Source organism: Stegodyphus dumicola, chromosome X2 (assembly GCF_044657685.1).
Source record: "Stegodyphus dumicola isolate Sdum_Otavi_A_Nest chromosome X2, ASM4465768v1".
Lineage (NCBI taxonomy): Eukaryota > Metazoa > Arthropoda > Arachnida > Araneae > Eresidae > Stegodyphus > Stegodyphus dumicola.
The window spans coordinates 48,998,045-49,018,116 of record NC_140781.1 but is presented as its reverse complement, the minus strand read 5'-3'; the positions used below and the strand labels follow the sequence as shown (position 1 = coordinate 49,018,116).

General features: G+C 30.4%; 2 protein-coding genes and 1 long non-coding RNA gene across 6 annotated transcripts in view; 1 reads left to right on the top strand and 2 right to left on the bottom strand.

The window, feature by feature from the left end:
• The window catches only part of LOC118184111 (uncharacterized), a 305,486-nt gene that overhangs the window by 197,111 nt on the left and 88,303 nt on the right, over positions 1–20,072 (bottom strand). The gene's annotated exons all lie outside the window — the stretch shown is intronic.
• LOC118183948 (uncharacterized) overlaps positions 1–20,072 on the top strand; it is a 160,410-nt gene that overhangs the window by 95,962 nt on the left and 44,376 nt on the right. The gene's annotated exons all lie outside the window — the stretch shown is intronic.
• Positions 5,749–9,058, bottom strand: LOC146992746 (uncharacterized). The gene is made up of 2 exons (XR_015039077.1): positions 8,635–9,058; positions 5,749–5,909 (listed from the first exon to the last, which is right to left on the bottom strand). It is a non-coding gene; the product is annotated as an uncharacterized LOC146992746 (long non-coding RNA).

Genomic DNA, 20,072 nt, shown 5'->3' with positions numbered 1-20,072 from the left:
TTGAATGACTGCGGTCTTTTCTATTATAATTTATTCCTCCCAATAAAATTATAAACTTTATAGACACTGTTACATGTAACTGTTGCCCTCTGCTTAAAATTTATCTCATTTTATGGTAGTGTTTCCTAGACTTAAAACTTCAGGTTGCCCCATAAAAATAGGAAAAACGCGTTGAGGTACAATGGCTGTAGAGGTCAAACGAAGCGAAAGGAACTAAAACTTAAGCCTAAATTATCTAATGTTCATATGTTAGTAATATAGAACAGTTAAAATTTGAAGCTTAATAAATTCATTTGATTTTATTACAGGTATTTCAAGAATTATTTTGCATCTTTTTCTGGTCGATAAATGTGTTCAGTAAACTTTTTCAACTTTCAAATGCAATTCTGCTGCTTCTTTGAAAGAAAATGTTACACGTCTGGTGCCCCTGGCAGGTTTTTTTCATTGTACTTTCTCGCAGATATTCCGTATAAACCTACCCAAAGAAATAAATGAAAAAATTTAACCCTTTTCGCGATATTGTTCTGATCCATTATATTCTTTGACACTCTGTATATGAATATTTTTTCTGTGCAAAATAACCTGCTCAAGAAAGCTGCGAAAAATATAATTTTATACTACAGTAGACACATCTTTGAAATGGAATAAAAGAAATTTCTGGTCAAAGAAACATTGACTGACATTTCAGTTGAAGAAATAGACTTGGATTCATAAAGTAGTCCAAAAGCCCGTCAAAAAGGAACTCAAATGGAATAAAGAAATAGTGAGAATAAAGAAATAAGTGAGTAACGGGTTGACGCAGAGGTACTAACTTGCATCTCAAACATTCGCTATAGGATAAATCGTGCCAAAAGCATTCTAAGCAAAAAATATTCAGTTAGCTTGCTAGACTTACAGAATATATGAGAAACATTATTGACAAAATAAATTAAAACAAGGAAACGGTCTACAAAATATTAACTAACCAGCCACCAAATAGTATAACAGTAACTTTCTTATGAGTTTTGTAATTTAATCCTTCTAACATCCATCTTTGTATGATTTAACATGATTACTTTTAGATTTTATCACGATTACTTTATTAATATGAACGATAAGTAACCTTACTAAATTGTACTCAGTTATTTGCTACTAGCATGAAAATATTTTCTGTGTTAGTAAGAGTAATCTTGTGGATCATGATCTTTAATTATTTTATACCAATCCCTCGTACTTCTGTTATAATGACTCTCCAAAGGTTCTTATTTTATGTGAAAGATGATTACAATGAATAAATCTTCCTTATTAATTTTACCATTTAACTTTTGTACACTAATACTAAAATAGCTGACTAGTAAAAGAGTCTTCACAAACAATCTTCTTTTGTCTGGCATTAATTCAGTAAAGCATTAAAGGTTACAGTTTGCATGTTTGCTTATTGCGAGATGCTTTTAAATTTTCTTAGAAAAATAAATTGCCGCTGGACTGAAAAATAATAAAATGCAACCTTGAAAGAACTAAGTGATGAAGGTTAAGATTTGAAAGCCACGTGAATCAAATTATGAAAAGAAATATTCTTTGTCCAGTTGCTACAAATGTTAAAAAACTAATACATAGCTCTAACGGACGAACTTTTCATTAAGAGATGAAAACCTTAATCTAAATCAGTGCAAGGTTAATTAAAGTGTATTGATCCAGGACTTTGGACCAACCGTTGAAGAGAATTGTAATTAGTTCTTAGGTCATTAATCTTTCTTCTATACTCAGCGTGGGTTTTTTTCCCCTTTGCTGTTGGCAGAGAGTACAAATTTTTCCTGGAATGTTTTGCAAGAAAATTTCAATATTTTTTAAATGAGATAACTGAGGTGACTGAGAAAAGATAGGTTATAAAAGAGCTTGCAGTTCTTTCTTTTGTTTGGACTTAAAATCATTATGTTTTCACTGCTTAGACTGTTTAGCACGAAAGACGTTTGGCTAATATTTCTAGCAAGAAAACTACTTAATAAAATAATGGAAAGAAAATTATAAAGAATAACAGTCCTTATTAAAGGTTATGCTAATGCATAAAATTCATTCAAATTTAAACAAAAAATGAGGGGATTTAGATTTTTCTCCGAATAATGCATTCTTCAAGACAAGAAGAGAAACATGCCAAAGTAAAACGTAAAATTAGCAAAGTAACAACCTTCTGTTTGGCGTAGATTTTAGTCAAGACTCTATCGATGTCGAGGGTAAACAGCTACAGGTGCCTTTGCATCAGACAAATCCTCCTGATGAAGAGGAACCTGTTTGTATCTGCCCTCAAAATTGATAGCATCTTGATTAAAATCTAATGCCAAACCAAGATTGTTTCTTACCTAATTTTACCCCATTTCAGAGAAAAAGGGGGATTTTTAAAAATTCTTTTCATATAATATTTGGTCATAATTGCTATGAAGATGTTATTGTTACTAAAATTATGTTACCATGTCTCATTATTATAACAGTAATGTTCTATAACACTTTCATCATTCTGAGCAGAAAGAAAGGCGTGATGGCACATAATGATCTATAACATGATCTACTACCCAATGCCGATCAAATGACTGTCCGACTAGTTATACAATTCATTATGTGTTGGCTAAAAGACGGGTTTAACAATTTTTGCGACAAAAATGTGTTCTCAAGGCTTCATACAACCCGCATATTCCTTTTGCGAAATCTATGGAAAGCATATTATGAGAGATGTGTATGCTTTCAAGGCTTCTTTCCTTTAAGCTGCTACATGCTTTGAAGTATGATAACATGACTGAGAGTTCATTAATAACTTTAGAATCATCTAGATGGATTTCCAAACTTCTAAAAAAATCCTTCTCCTTACCTCTTCATTTGTAATAATACGGCACCAAGTCACAGTACAACAGGAGACTGCCTCACTAGAACAAGTCCTGCATAAGGATTCATAACAATATTTAGTAGGAGCCTTTCTCAATTATTAAAAGTTGCCAATAACATCAGTACGCATCAAAGTCGTCTTAATGAAGTAAAGATTTTCTGTATCCAGATCAGCTGCACAAATCTAGTTGTTGACAGCTGCCTGTCTGTATTCGGAATTCTAAGCACATGCAGCTGCTTATCCTGTAACGTTTTTTTCATTTAAAGTATCGTTAGAAAGTAACAAGAGTCTTCCTCAAACTTCAGATAAAGAAAGACATATGTGAATAAATGTGTAGAGTCTCACCTTTTTTGTGAAGTATGCACTAAGTCGAGACTATGGAAGAACTAAGAAAATTATCGCTATGTCTTGGTAATCAAACAGATACGTGAGAAGGGTGTAATAGACTCTTTTATTGAGAACTCAAATAATTGAACAGAAAGCATTATTGTGCTTACAAAAGCAGCCAGCAATTATGGTTTAACTTAAAAATAAGGATCAGGATATTAAACTAAGGTAAGTCTTAATATATCCAAAGGCTACACAGAAATGACAAACGCGCAAGTTGGCTCAAATGTATACCGGTGTGACACAAGCACTACCGGCAAAAATAAAGCAATGCGGAACTTAAACTGTTATTCTAGAAGTTTAACTAGTAACGTGGACTTCAGCAGAAGGAGCAGGCTCTGCCTAAGCAATCTAAACCCCATTTAAATACCATCTCTTTCTACCTCATTTGAATGTGTGCGATCTAAAATTCGCATTCTGAAAAATGGAAAGGAAGAATGATAGTCAAGATACTTAACATAAAATAACTGGTTAGATAAAATAACTGAATACTTTATAAATGCAAGCAGTTCTTCGAACAAATATTCAATTGTTCATGAAAAAAAAATATTATTCTTTTTCTGTGTTTTTGTATAAAATTTTCAATTCAGTGTTACCAGCTTTTGTTCTGAAATAATGTAATTTTTAAATAACTTTGCCCTAATGACACAATAACGTTTTATCGGAATAGTCATTAATAATAGTCATTTTCCATCACTTTAGACTCAGCTAAAAAAATATTCTGATATCCATCCAAGAAACAAGAAGACGATTAAATTTTATAAAATAAAATAAAATGTTAAATAAAACTTTTTGCCTAATGTTACTAAAAAGAAATAAAACATGTTGCCTAATGTTACACTGTAAAAAAAAATCTGTAAGGTTACTAAGAAAACTGATGGAAACTGGGATGCCATGGGTTATTTGAGTAACAGCAACAGGTGTTTTCTTTGTAACTTTACAAGAGTTTTGCCTGTAATGGTTACAGATCTTTTTCTTGTAATATCACAGCATATAGTTATGTAAGTAGAACATATTTTTCTTATGTAAAATCCCAAACGATATATCTGTAATGGTTACAGATTATTTGCGTGTAATATTACATCAAATAATTATGTAAAAATAACATGTTTTTCTCATGTAAGATCTCAACAGATATATCTGTAACCGTTACAGGTTATTTGCTTGTATTATTACAGCAAGTTATTATGTGATTAGAAGATACTTTTCTTACGTAAAATTCCAATGGTTGTATCTGTAAAGGTTTCAGATTATTTCCTTCTAATATCTCATTAAGTAATTATATGTGTGTAGAATATATTTTTCATAGATGAAATACTAAAGGATATGTCTATAAAAGTAATAGATTTTTGTATAAAATGCTTATTATAATAAAATACATTGAAATCAATATGTTTTGAGTAAAACAATATCTGTATGTATATATATCATTTTGATTAATAATCGATTTGAGTTTAACTTGATAATTAAGTTCAAATTGATATGCTACTCCTTACATTAAATTACATGTATATCCTTTATATAAAATAATGAAATGGAATCTGGAATTTATATTTGGCCTGTAAAATAGATGAGGAAAAAAAACAGTATGCTTTATTTGCATGTTTTAGTGTCAATTATTAAGATATGTTCTTGAACTTTCTTTTTAGTAATTTTAGTTAAAATAGACACATGTTCCTTTAGATTTAACTTATATGAGTAAACGTGTTGCATGTTGATATGATCATATTATTACAATAAAAGACATTTTGTGAAATATTTCTATGAAGAACTCAGAACAGCTGTTCTTTATGTTTCAAAAATATTATATTCTCTCCTTCTAAAAAATGACATTTTCAGTAAATTAAAGAATTCAACATAGCAATGAACTTTATTTTGTTACTACAAGGAATTCAAAATTTTGTTCATAAGCTTGAATTACAACGTCCAACTAACCTTTTTATTCTTATTTGCACTCAGTGTTTGACAACAGTCTGCTATTGTTTGAAGTAATAGATGGCAACTGCATAACGTTTTTACCCTACCTTCAAATAATTTCCTTTGAATTAACAGATAGAAGTCTTTCATTAAAAACCTAATATCATGCTTTTTGAATAAGCATAAAACTTCACCAACTGACCTTAATTTTTAAAGCCTTGCTTCCATTAAAATTCTTGATGCTTAATACAATTATGCCTTTAACAAATTTGTTTCAAAAATTAATACTTCAGTTTAACTTAAAATTTAATGCATTTTAATTTTACCTATAATTTTTTACAAACGTGATATGTAATAAAACTTTAAGCTTAATAGTTACCATTTAGAAAGTGATACTAAAAAGTATTCTTAGTTATTATAAATTTTGAGATTTGCATACAAAATTGTGAAATATACATGTGACAACAGAAAACAAACTTTATGCTCTCTCTCTCTATATATATATATATTACAGCATGTTAATTATGAACTTTATTGAATTCATAATTTTATTGTGAAACATTATGAAGCAAATAATATGCTAATTAAAATACAGAAGTAAAAATAATTTATTACTTAATTCATAAACTTTACATAAAACCTTAAAAAAATAATTAATTAAAAAATAACACAATATAACATTTCATAAAAATTCGTTTCGACTGCTTGGAAAAAATGAATGGTTTTTCCCCTTCTTTGTAAACCATGTCTCCTAAATAAAGAAAAAAACATTTCTTTTAAAATCATAATCATGCTCTTAAAAAGCTTATAAAAATTATTTTAATATATGTTTTAAACATGTGCTCATATAACACTTTTAATCATATTTCTTTATAATATCTTAAGTAATCAGGAACAGCTTAAATACTTTAAAAAATTGCATTACAGTGAACCGTCTCATTACTACAAGCTACCTCAGTCAATCACTTTTTAAATTTAACCAGCATTCCTCATAAAATAACTAATTAGTAAACATAACTTCTCTAAGAGGCCCAATATCATTAAAGATCAAAATCTTCAGGAATCACGCATAGCTAGCTTAGAGAAGGTTCATTGTACAAAAACAGCCAATATGCAAATCTTTTCATAAATGAAGCCACCATAGTTATTAAATATAATATACAGTATACTTATATTCAGAATTCAGAACTTGAATAAATTTCTCGAACTGTTTTAGCATTCGAAAAATATTATATTTATTACCTTAAATTTCTAAAACAATATTACATATTGGTCCAAATGAATCACTGGGACTCGGACAACATTTTCCCCCAAGCTTTCTTTTAGCAACAGGATTCTGAAATTGTTTTAATGATTTAGGTAATGTTTGTCTCTCTTAAGGCGCTCACAAAACAAGTTACCCTAAATTTTTCGTCAAATTAGTCGGTATTCTCGACTAATTTGACGAACAACTTCAACAGCGGAACTTTGTAACTGAAGAAGAAATTATGGCTGTTTATAGAATTAAAGAGAAAGTATTATCACATAAAACGAAGCAACTTAAACAACTTACATTGAAAGAAATGTTTAATAAAGTAAACAAATAAATATTAAGTTTCTTTTTTTCTTTTTTTTTTTTTTTTTTTTTTTTTGTAAATTTTGATACCCTTTAGATCATAATTGTTCTTTATTTCATAAATTACGGTTTCATATTTTTAATTTTAAAATTTCTGCATGCCATCTTACCAGATTTAAACTGATGATCTGTAATCCGGAAAAATTGATAATCCGGAATCGCCGAAGTCCTGACGAGTCCGGATTAACGACTTTTGACTGTACTAACAAAACCAAACATCATATTCCCATTCTGCACAGTATAAAAATTCTTCTGCAAAACTTCAAAAATTACCAACACTTTGGCTTATTTGATAACTTTCAAATTCACTCCTTTGTTTGCATTTAGAATTTATAACTTTAATTTTCCATAGAAATTTGTTTTTGATTTTAAAAAATTTCACTGACATAATTTCATTCACTTCAGCATATATTAATAGATGCAGAAGGTTTTTGTACCTTACATAATTTTAAATCTTATGTAACCTAACGTAATTAATAACAAAATCAAAACGTAGATCAAAAACTGCATAAAATTTAATAAATAATTTCTACTAGTGTCACACGAAATGCTATGAAATTAATCAATAAAATGAGATAAAATATATAGAATTAATATTGCACATGTGTGAAGCTGGAAGTTTTACGTTAAATACTTTTTTTATTTAAGTATTTTTAAAAATGACCCCTTAGAGCATGGGACCTTTCGTAATTAGAACTTGCAAATCCACTTCGCTAGTCTTTCATAATATTGCTTTTCTTTTATTAACAAGAAATATTGCATTCAGTTATTTAATTTAAGATTTCCAAAAATAATGCTACTGAAAGGCATGAATACTTACTTAAATTTGAAATTAATTTAGTTGACTTAAAATAATATTTAAAAAAATAAATCTTCATATATACGTCTAACAATCAGACCTTATTAATTTTCTTTTATTTGAACAATATCTGAATTCTGCATTAGTTTGGACTAGTAAATCATTGGAGAATTAAATACCAAGCTATAAGAGAACTAATGTAGTTTACAAATGCACTGAATTTTATATCCTGCATTAACTTTCAAAGAAAGTAAAATTTTCTGCATATTTGCATCATTTGGATTGATAGAATATGGCAAAGCATGCAAAGGCTATCAGTCTAAAGGGAAGTATATATTCATGGACGGCTTTGTAAGGAAAAGTAACTTGCATTTCCATTTATTCATGTGTGAGTATATATATATATTTACAGTTGTTAATCCTAAAATCAATGCTTCATTAAAAATTTATTATTATTTTATTTTTAATACTAACATATAGATACAGAATTGTGTTAAATTCCAATACACAATCATAATTTATTTAAAAAAAACGTATTTTATTTATATATTAAATGATGATTTATATATTAAATTACATGAATAAGAGAAACATTTGTCAAGAAATATATTAAACTTGTATTAGCAGATTCATGCTATCCTAGTAACAAGACTATCATACTTCAAAACTGTATTAAAATTGGGCAAAATAAAATCAACCTAAATTCTACATTAAATGTTTAAAAACTTATAAGTATGCAATGGTAGTTATATATACAATATAATAAATTTTGTAACTTATAAAATATTAATGGAATATTTTTGGAAATAATGTACAAAATTTTAGTTTTCTTTTATAACTAGTTTAACGAATTTTTAGAAAAATATTTTAGGTCATTTCCATATTTTCCCTGTTGATATTGGTATATTAAAATATATGGAATAATTAAGTTGCATCTAGTTAGTAAACCAAAACATTACGAAAAGTATGATGCGACATATTTTTAATCAATATAATTACTTCATTTTGGAATTATAACATATTCGTAAGAAATTAATATCATTGAAAAAATAATATTATTACACTAAAGAATAAACGAGATTCTCGACCGCATTGTTCAAGTTTTTGTAATTTTACTTCATAACACACTCGTATATAAACATATTAGACTGAATTATAAACCAAGTATAATTAATTAGGTAATCCTAGAAAAAGAATAAACTAAACCTAGTAAGCAAAAAAAAATATATACATTACATTCAGAATTCTAAATGTTTACATAAACTTTTCTCGCAAGGCCTGCCGGGAAAAAGATGTCAAACGTTCTTTGGTCAGACGATTGCAAACGAACGCTAACATGATTAATTTTGTTTTCAACAACCACATTACCGTTTCAATTAAATACCACAACAGTGATTAAATTTTAGAATAATTAGTTATAAATAATAATACGGGCAATTTAAGGCGTAATTTATCTGATGCGCAATGACAAAATACTACTATTAGATCTGCATTTGGAATAAATATTCTGCACTCTTTCAACTCATTACGAACACTGATATTAATTAATCGCAAAGCTTAAACGTTTAAATACTTACTCACTACATATAACAGTGCAAAGTGCATGAGAATAATTTGCATAAAATGAACAAAAAATATTTCAAACGTAATTATAAACATTTTCTTACTTACCTGCGCTATACAACCAACATGCATTCAGCCATGTTTTTTTCTGCAACTAGCTTTCAAACACTTTTCTTCTGATTGGCTGATTTCCAGTCAGTCACATGATTCTTCCGCGCGGCTACTGAAACATTATCTGTAATGTTACAGGCAAATTAGCTGTACCAGCCACAGTTTGCTTTCAACCTGTTACCATTACAGGAAATTCTTGTGTAACTTTTTGATTTCTGTAACTTTACAAAACTTTTGCCTGTAAAGAGCGAACTTTTTTTTTACAGTGTACTAAAAAGAAATAAAACATGTTGCCTAATGTTACTGAAAAGGGTATCTAGCTTTCCAGATAAATGGTTTTCTTCTTTCACAAAGCTGAAGTCTTGATAAACTGAAATATAAGGTGACTCAGCAATAAATGTGTTTATCTGGGTTAATCTGCTCACAAGTAAGATGAGTTTTGTTCTCGACTTATGAAAGAAAATCATCTTACTTAGGAGCAAATTACGTAATCATTTCTAACTCTAACTAAGCTGTTTTTTCCTCTTCTTTTTTTCTAGAGGTCTTTTTATCTTCAGAAATTGGCCGCATAAGATGAAATCAAAACCGATTTTATATTAACCAGTAACCATCACATGCCCTTTCAATAGAGCATTTTTTTGCTAGAGAGAAATATAATTTCTTATTATTGATATAACTTTTAACTATATTGTTCGCAGTATTGCAAAGAAAATTATAAACTAAAGAAAAAAAAATTAAAAATTAACAAAAAATGTAAACTTATTTTGATAACATCAAACAAAGTAGGCAGAATGTGTGATCTAAAACAAAACACATAGATTTAGTACCTTTATCATAAAGCTGAAGTTTACCTCTAAAGAATTTTCTCTAATTACTCGGCTTAACTTCAAGCTGCATTTTTGAAGCTATTACCACTACACAAAATTAAAATAAATAGTACTGCCCAAACAGTATAGTGGTTAGCGACTCTGACTACTGTGCCGAAGGGCCTGGATTCGAATCCCGGAGAAAGCATGCATGTCTGTAAATATATAGTGTCTTTGCAGCATGGGACCACTCCAAACGTATATTCAAATATATAGGAAAGTCCTCTCGCGTGGACTAGTGACAGGGGAAGCGGGATGAGACTCTTGGACCAACCCCTGGGGTGCTTTCCTCCAAAACTGAGATGGAACTTGGAAAAACCATAGTGTCGCCTGTAAAACGCCAAAGGTTCTTGCCAACGACAAGCGTAATCTCATATCCCTTGCCGCGAGGAATTTCGTGGCTTTGTTCCGATATTAGACAAGCGAGATTGGTCAAAACAACAACAAAAAATTAATAGTTGCTGACTTAATATATAGATAAATAACAACAACTGAAATGTTTATTGATAGTAACTATTTTCATTTCAGAGAACTAAACAATTAATGTGTACGAATGAAAATCTGCTGCACCCATGAGGAACAAAATCTTCGATACAACTAAAGCATCAGCAAAACTCGAAGGCACTAATTAGGCTTAACAGCTGAACACTCTGATTTAAATTCTTACCAAATAACAAATTAAGGATAGTGGTTTAAACTTCACTTATCGGCACAAGGGTTCAGCGATCTTTTATTATTCCTCAGGCTGCAAAAGTAATTGTCGTTAGGTACTAAATGTAGTCACGAACAAAGGCTTCTTCACATATCTATCAACCTAGCTGATATACAACTAATCTTTCTGTGGTTTTTTTACACTTACTATATTCGCATGCTTCCCAGGTAAGATGGAAACCGAGGACGGAGCAAAATAAAAATCAAAGTTTTAGTTTAAAATCAAAATAAAACCTCACAAAGATTTGTTTACTTAATATATATTTTAATTAATAATCATTATAGGTTTGGTTTTAGATAAAATGAAGTCTTTATGACCTTTGTGAATCGTCTATGTTTTGCTGATCGTTTCTCTATAAATCTCTTATTTCTAATTAATTTACTATCTCAATGGTGAATTAATTAGAAATAAGAGATTTAGACAGAAATGATGAAATGTTAAAACTCCACACAAGAAAAATGCATTTCTCTTTCGCTTTAACATATGGTAAAGGGAACACTGCGTAAATGAAAATGTGGTGCATCTCTTTTTATTACGAGCAGCAAAGTTTAGCTTGTTTAATTATCTTAGACTTAGTTTTATTTTGATGGCTTTGCTTTTATCCATTAGTATTCCATGATGCAATTTAGATAAAATAAATTCTTTTTGAAATTCTTGGAGTCTGACTTCTAGCTTTTCCAATTTGGTCCTCATTAGCATATTCCGTACACCTTCCCGCATGTACTTTAACTTTCATTTAACCTAAAGTGGTACTTTTAACTGAGAATGTATGTGATTTAGAAATCTTTACATTAAGTTTTAGCAGGAACTGCAAGCAGCCATGACGTGCAGCTTAAACTATGCTGTTTTCTTTGTTGACTTTCATAGTAATTCAATGTTTTAAGCTTAATTAAATATTAGCGTTAGCACTTTGTAAAAAAAATTAATATAAATTTTAATTCAGTAAACTACAAATAATTACCTTTGGATCTGATAACTGGGATTTTGATTAAATATATTCAACATTAATACCTAAGGTTGTTTTTAATAAGGAAGCATGCAAAACTATTCTTTTCCTATGAAAAATGTGTGCATGGAAAAATTTTCGAAACTTTCCGTCTAAGCCCATATGTAAAACCAAATTAATTTCGTCTAAGCTCGTAAATAATTCCAAATGGGTATTGGAAGTCCTTTTATTATAAGAAGCTTTTATCTAAGTGGAATAAAAAATATATTTCCTTTTGTAATGCTTAAGGCACCAAAGCGTTCTTTCCTTCGACTTACCATAGACTGCATTCAAAGTCTTTCCTCTTTATTAATTGTATAGTATCACAGTTTTTATCTGGTCACCGTAAATTTGCAAGTTACTTGTTTCATTTCAGTGTAAGATGAAATAATTTATGTGAATGTTCAAAAAAATTACCTCAAGATGTGGAACATTTAATTTTTTCTTGCCATACTTTCGATGACGCTCGATTATAATTGCAGAACATTTTGAAAAAGGTTGGCGTAACTTGGCTAATGAACTTATCTGTTTCTTTGAAGTCTAGACTGCTGGTCTCTATTTTTATTCGTTTTATTTATGAATGTAATATCTAATGTTTGAATGAACTTATTTTGCAAGCCCCGTGTTGTACATTCATGGTGCACGGGGAGGAGATTGTGCTTGTTCAAAATAAAAAAAAGCCCAGAAGTACAATATGATAAAAATTTCAAAGGATTTCTGTCGCACTTTTTAAAAAAGAAAAATTAATGTTCGGAGAACCTACAGTTTTAAAATCTATTCATAATCTCCATGTTGCTTCTATATTTCCTTTGCGTATTTTTAAGAGAGTGCAATATTTAGCAGGATCTTCCACTGTCAAGTAAACATTCTGATTAGTTAATGTATTCTGGCAGAGAAAAGGAGTGAAAGGCAACTTTTTAACCATATACAGCACGATCTTTATCAATAAAACATTTATGAAGATTTTTCTCCATGGATAGGTAGTTGTCAAGCACTTTATAATTTAATAATAAACTAACAAAGAATTACGCAGAAGTATAGGTGATAATTTCACTAAAAGCTACTTAGCATTTAGTGCCTTTGTACTTCAGCTTAGTAACCAACGAAAGAGAAGCTTTATATTCAATCTATTTTCTCAATATTTTAAAAAGCATTCTACCGATTATTGCTTTATTATTACAGTGTTTTATATGATTTCAAAAATTATATGTCAATTATTTTCGAAGCAGTGCCGAGTTTTATGTATCTCATCAATTTTAGATCTTTCGTGGTGATTGCCCCAAAAAAGTTAAGATTCATTTGGCATGTATTTTTGTGGCGTTTCTCCCACTTCCAAGTATAATTTAAGTGTCATCAAGTTTCCCTTCGATCGTTCTCCAAATAAAAGTTATATAGATAGCTCTCGAATGCTTTATCATAACTAATAATTTAAGTGCTACAGTCCAACTAATGGTTATATAGCCATATTTTAGATGAACTATATTTCTACCCTGAAATTGTATTTATTTCTTTAATTTATTTTCCAATTTGCTGTCTAAAATAGTTCTTTCATTATTAAGCATTTCAAAGCATTGGATATTTCTTCCAAACAGAAATATATTCATTTTATTTGCTTTCTAACTGAAGACATTCATTCATTTGTTTAACAATTTGAGGTGTATTTTTTTAACTTTTCCTATCCGCTTGTCAGGTTTTGCCATTCCTTGACTGTCTTCTAAAATTTGGCAAAAAAGTGATTGTGAAAATCTATGCTACAGCTTTAAATTTATTTCTTTTTTATTTATGTAAAAAAGATTTTTAATTATACCTCTTTATATTCTTCATTTTTTATTTATGCAAAGAAACTGAATTTTAAGTAATAAGCAGTTCCTTTGCCGGAATCCCATTCCGACTGTTAGCCGGACATACATCCAATTACACCGTAAAGGCATGTGGCAAGGAGAAAAAAAATGCCTTACATTCTCCTGCACTTAAAGAGTGGCTGGAAAGACGGAGGTACAATCGCCAAAAGTTGGTAGTGACGAATTATCGTGAAACCCCTTTTTAGTTCGGGCGACATTTGGGGAGTCTAATACAATTTTTAAAGACAGAAAGCGCGATAAATCAGAAATGCCCTCCCCAGAAGTCGAATTCCGGGTCTTCAAATTGCTAGCCGGGTGTGCTTCCAGGGACAACACGAAAGAGAGTTGTAAGGAGACAGAAAAATGGTGCTCTTAGAAAGACTCAACCTAAACTAACCTTAATAGCGTTACAGCCCTCTTTGAGTCATGGCCTGCGGTGCCCTTATATCTGCTTTCTAGACCGTGGGCTCTGAGGTGCATGAGCATCTACCCTGGACAAGTGGTCAGCATGTCGCAGCCCCCCCCCCTTGTTTAGTCCTAAAGCGAACTTGGTACTCATTTTATTGACCCATTCAAGGGAAGAAAGGCTGAGCCAATCTTGATAAGCCCGGGGATCAAAGCCCCGACCTGTGGTGTTACTAACCGACGCGCTAGCCACAGCGCCACCGGAGCTATAAATGCTCTTATATTTTATTAATTCTCGTCCATGTTCTGCAACATTATCGAGGGTGAATGTTAAGATTGCAGTGCTTTTCACCCCCTAAAGTAATAAACCTTCTCCAGTCAGGACCGAGGATTCACAGCATAAGAAATTTATTAAAACGAAAAGAGAATATTCGCTTCTTTGTATTCAAGTGCCCACGTTTTGGGGTGACAGAATAGGCCAACTAAATTATACAATTTTTTTCATATGAATAGCTTATTTAATCTTTCTATTTGGAATCTTCTATATGTTACACGTAGTTTCATTACCAAGCAAAAATGCTTTAGAAAGCAACCACAATATAAAGATATGGTCGCTTGCGATATATTTCCATTATCCCCAAAAAGAATCTTTACTCTGTCATATAATTTAAATCGTTAAAATCTATATAGAAACAAATGACTTCAAAATAATTCTGTAAAAGTTATCATCGTAAATCTAGTAAACTTCCTATTTCTATAGTTTATATCTTGTAATAACTCGTATTGTTCCAGGCCGAATATTACTTGACTACACGTGATAAAAATACAAACGATCTCGTTTCTAGTACTGAAAGAGCTCCGTACCTCATACTTCGAGCGTAATTTATAACACTTTTCAACAGTTACGTGACAGAGAACAATCATTAAAGAAAATTTATATTACAAATCTTGTACTTTCCCTAAAACGATTAATTAAACTTATTGCAGAAAAGAAAGTTTAGACCAGAAATCTTAAAATTTTGCTGCATTTTGAATTCTTATCCATTTACAATCAAAATATATCATTTAGAAGCTCATTTCATTTGTTAATAACGCCAAGTGGATTGGGGTTTTCTAGGCTCAGGTTGTTGAGTTATAACGAAATGAGTGTCAGGGGGTGCAGCTTATCGCTTCCTGATTTATAGTCAAGGGATAGGAAACCCATTATCCGGGCGTGGGGCTAGAATATTTGCTCGAATAGCTTGATAAAAGGAAGGAACGGATATAATAAAGGGCTTCCGCTTATTACTTTCTTACAGCCACCGTTGAGAATGAGAAGTCTCCGTAGACCCCCAAAGTTACTGCCAAGCTCTTGCCCACACAGCATGCATGACTATTGCTAAATGGTGGCTAAAGGATCGCCGAGTATCTTTCTGAGGATAGACCTATTGTTGCCAGTAGATGGCTAATATTTTACGATAAACTATCCCTCAAGCAAGATTAACCTCGCCCTTAAGGCTTACTTCTGAGCTTCACAAAAAGGATGCATTTCTTTTGTTCACTGTTACGTAAATATTTTAATAATCGCGTGACTTAAAATCTGCATTTTAAGCTAACTGCATGATTCTTACAAAACGATTTCGATGCTGTTGCAAGAAATATATAGAAATCTACTGGTTTCTTGTCAAATGGTCTACTTCAAAATACTACTTGAGCTGATGTTGGTATAATGATTAGCCCTTTTAGCTGTCGTATCGCTGAGGCTAGATTCGAAGGTTTGTATATTTCAAAGTGCATAGTGCCTGTGAAGTATGGAGCCATTTAAAATACTAGAGAGCCAAAATTCATTTAAAAAAGTTTAGTAGTAGGGGAAAGGTGGGATATTGACGAATCTGTTCGTTACTTATGGCGGAACCTGTACATTCTCACGAGAGTAAAATTGCTCCCCTTCTGTGATGCATCTTGAGCAACGTTCTCAGTAATGAGGCAGCTAAATGACCGACTGCTATTGGTTATTTCCGGCAAATGCATTAAAACTCCATGCATGAAAGTGTCCGACAAATGCATGAAAGTGTCTGACCTTCGAAACAAACAACAGTATTTTTCGTTTATTCTCTAACACATGATAAAAATAACAAACATCTGTTCCACCAGAAACGAATTCAAATAAGAAGGGAAAAGAATAGAAAATAAATGTTACTCTTTATTTGTGAGAAGATGCCATTGCTTTGAAATTAGTTTGCATTTTATTACTCATTCATTATAATTAAATAGCCTAATTTCAATAATTTCAATAAAATTAATTTAAAACTGAAATCCCTTCCTTTTTGAGGGGTTAATGTTTTAGCTCTTTTTGTAGCATAAAAGTTTACTTGCTTATTATTTGCTGTAATTTTAGAACAATACATGTTTGACTCATTGCTATTGCAAGCATTGAGAAATATACATTCAAAATATTTTTCTGAACTATATATAAATTCGACCGCTCTCTGCCTATCTCCGTACGGTATAGTAGTTAGCGGAAGTTGCGTGCTTGCCAAGCGATGGACATCGATTTTGAATTACAAATAAAGCACGGATATTTGTGATCTTAGTGACTTTGTGAAGCAGGGGCACTTAAAATTTATTGACTTTTCAAGTTCTTTTGAGAGGTTGTTAGTAGCAAAAGTTAGGCATGACATTTTCGGATTCAATCCCTGGGAGGTTTTTGGCCTAACATAATTGAAGCTGAGGCTGACGGCCCTCATATGTTTTGACTTAATGCGAGAATATTCTTTATTAAATCAAACCATCAAATACAAAATTTACATTTTCAGTTTTAACGGCATTTTAAGCCTCACCCTTTATTACAATTTAAACATTTCTCTGGAGAAGCTTTCCTAAAAATTTAAGGTAAAGACATGCATTATTAACATTCATAAAAGTCTCTTTCATATGTCGCTGGAAGATTATATAGACGCTATTTCTAAATTTCTTCATTGTATTTTTATGTTTAAAAATTAAAAAGTGCTCCATGTTCTAATTTATACAAGAAGCCTAATATTTGCATTTTAAACTTTGTACTTCCCATGATGAACATAATAAACAAGTTCGTGGGGAACAATAAGTTAAGGAAAGGTAAATGAAAAATTACATTTTTATCAAATTTTTAATAAGTCATTTTTAACACTACGTCTTTAGCAATATTTTTCGCTAAATTTTCTTTCAAAATAAAATAATTCTAAAAGAAATAATTAATAGTTCCGATAAAATCAGCACTACATTCAGAATGCGGGCAGCTACTTTAAAATGTTGGGAGGTGCTAATAATGTTTTTTGGACAGCAAGCTATCGAATTCCAGTAATATGGATGTTTTACAAAAGGTTTTCTTTCCTGTTTCCGAAAAGTGTACGCTAGGTATATAAATGATATTTACTTTAAGGTTCTCTATAATTAAGCATTTTAATCGATACCTCCAAAGCAATGCAATCCCCTTGTCACTAGATGTAAAAGGAATTATCAGTTTCCGTTTTCAGATAACAACTCGCTCATACATCAAGAGGTTATTATTAAAATACTCTCGGAATACATAGTGTAATGCATATAGCTGTTTGTGTTAACTCTTTAAACCAAATATCCCTTTGAAACAGATATATTCCTAGACTGACTGCCTATACTCTTTTTATGAATATGAAGTCTCAAATATGAAGTTGTCATTTCAAAATATACAATACATGGCTTCTTGCCAATTTTGGAACACATATTTTTTCACAAACATTCCTCTCTCAGATATCAAATAAAAATGATAGTCAAGGATATATATATATATATATCCCTGACAAGCAAACAACATATATATATATATGTATTCATTCTTGACAAACACTTTTCCCCCTCAAAAACAGCAGGCTGTTCTCAAACTACAAAAAGACATCCACTTATCTGCTAGCGTAAGATTCAATAAAACCCATCGATCAACAAACAGTCTACAGCTATAAAATAAAATAAAAACATAATTTTAATAGAAAACACTACAAAATTTTGCTATTGGAAAATCGCATGTTCATGCCAGATGTGAAGATGAATTCGAAATGAATAATGAATTTGGTGCAACGATGTAACTTGCTGAAAAGAACTGATACAATAGCATAGCTTATTGTCAGGAACATAATTACAAAACAGGGGATATCTGTACCTACATTTTTGTGAATATGAGAATGTTATGTTTATATTTGTTTCATGATAAACTTGCAGCTGAAAATTTTACCATTCGGTCTGCTATTTTGCACATAGTGCTAAATATAATATCTTCAGTTTTATTTTTAGTTTCAAGTGCATTTCTAAATGTATATATAACTTATATATATATATATATATCACAAATTTTGTTTTATAAAGAACATAATTATTCAATGTATTTTCGCGCAATATGCTGCTGAAACTTTATCAGTATAGACGAAAATTAAGAAATTTAATATCCATTCTACATAAAGACCCAAAAAGCGTGAAATTCAATAATAATACGTTTCAAAATATCCAATAAATACAAAATGAGAATTAAAGAAATATAAAATTAAAACCTAAAAATATTAAATACATAAAAAGATATTCAAATACCAGAAAAAATAAATAAATAAGAGGAATTCAATTAGATCTGAGGTAACGTTATCAAGAAGAGGATACATCAGACCCAGTTACAAGCTTCTTCCCGCTTAGAAAGCTTTGCGTTTCTGTATTCAAAATAAGCTTATGAACTTTTCTAAAGATTTTTAAATATAACAATTCATCCGAAAATTTTGAAGTCCTCCTCGACGCAAAGGAAAATTCAATGTCAAATTAATAAAATTAGACCTTTTCATTTTCATTGAATTTAAAATTGAAAGAAAGAAAATGAAGTTTTGAATACATGTTCACGATTTCTTTTGTTATTTCGTTCAGTTTTAAATTTAGTGAAAAGATCTAATTCTCTTGAGATTTAATTTTCCTTTGCGTCGAGGAAGACTTCAAAATTTTCGGATGAACTGTTACATTTACAAAACTTTAGAACAATTCATTAGTTTATTTTGAATACAGAAACGCAAAGGTTTTCAAGTGGGAAGGGGGGATTGTAATTGAGTCCGCTATATCCTCCTCTTTATAACGTTACATCAGATCTAATTGAATTCCTCTCCTTTCTTTAATTTTTTTTCCTGTTATTGGTATATTTTTAAGACATTTGTTATTTTTTTTAATTCTAAATTTCTCTAATTCTCATTTTGTACTTATTGGATATTTTGAAATTTATTAGTATTGAAATTCACTCTTTTTGGGGTCTTTGTGTAGAATGGGTTCTAAATTTCTTGCTCTTTGTTTATACTTACTTTATATATATATATATATATATATATATATATATATAAGTTGACAAGTTCTGCTTGAAACGTTAAACAAAAGAGATTTATTTTGCAGGCAATTTTATTACACTTTGTATTTTTGCAGTCTCATCCTTTGCGTTTTTAATATTTTCTTTAATCGCTTCCCTTTTTTACTTTGTATCCTTCAGTTACGTTTACTCGGCTTTTTTAACCATTTCCTGGACATAAAAATAGGTTGGTCTTTATATTTTTCCGAACTAAATTTATGTTTAATTTATGTTCCAACATTTTACTTCACTTTGAGTATATATGCATGCATGCGTGCGTGAATGTATATTTAAGATAAAAAATATATAAAAATCAAAATTCTAACTATAATTTGTGATAATCCCTTAACTGTCCATTTTAATTCGGATAATTCCCTTTCCGTACCACAAATAGTAACTGCTTATATTAAACCTCTCTAAGTTGTTTCATTTCTAAGTTTATTCATTTCATGTGGCTCTTACGAAATAATAATAACGCCAATAATTTTGCAGACTGAAACTCAAACAACCGATAGTAATTCGGACAATTTGTATTAGCTAATCAAATTGCAGCTAAATCTGATTCTTCATCAATATTTCATCTTTAACATGTCGCATTTTTTCCCAACTTGTCTTGCTAGCTAGATTTATGTTTAATTTATGTTCCAACATTTTACTT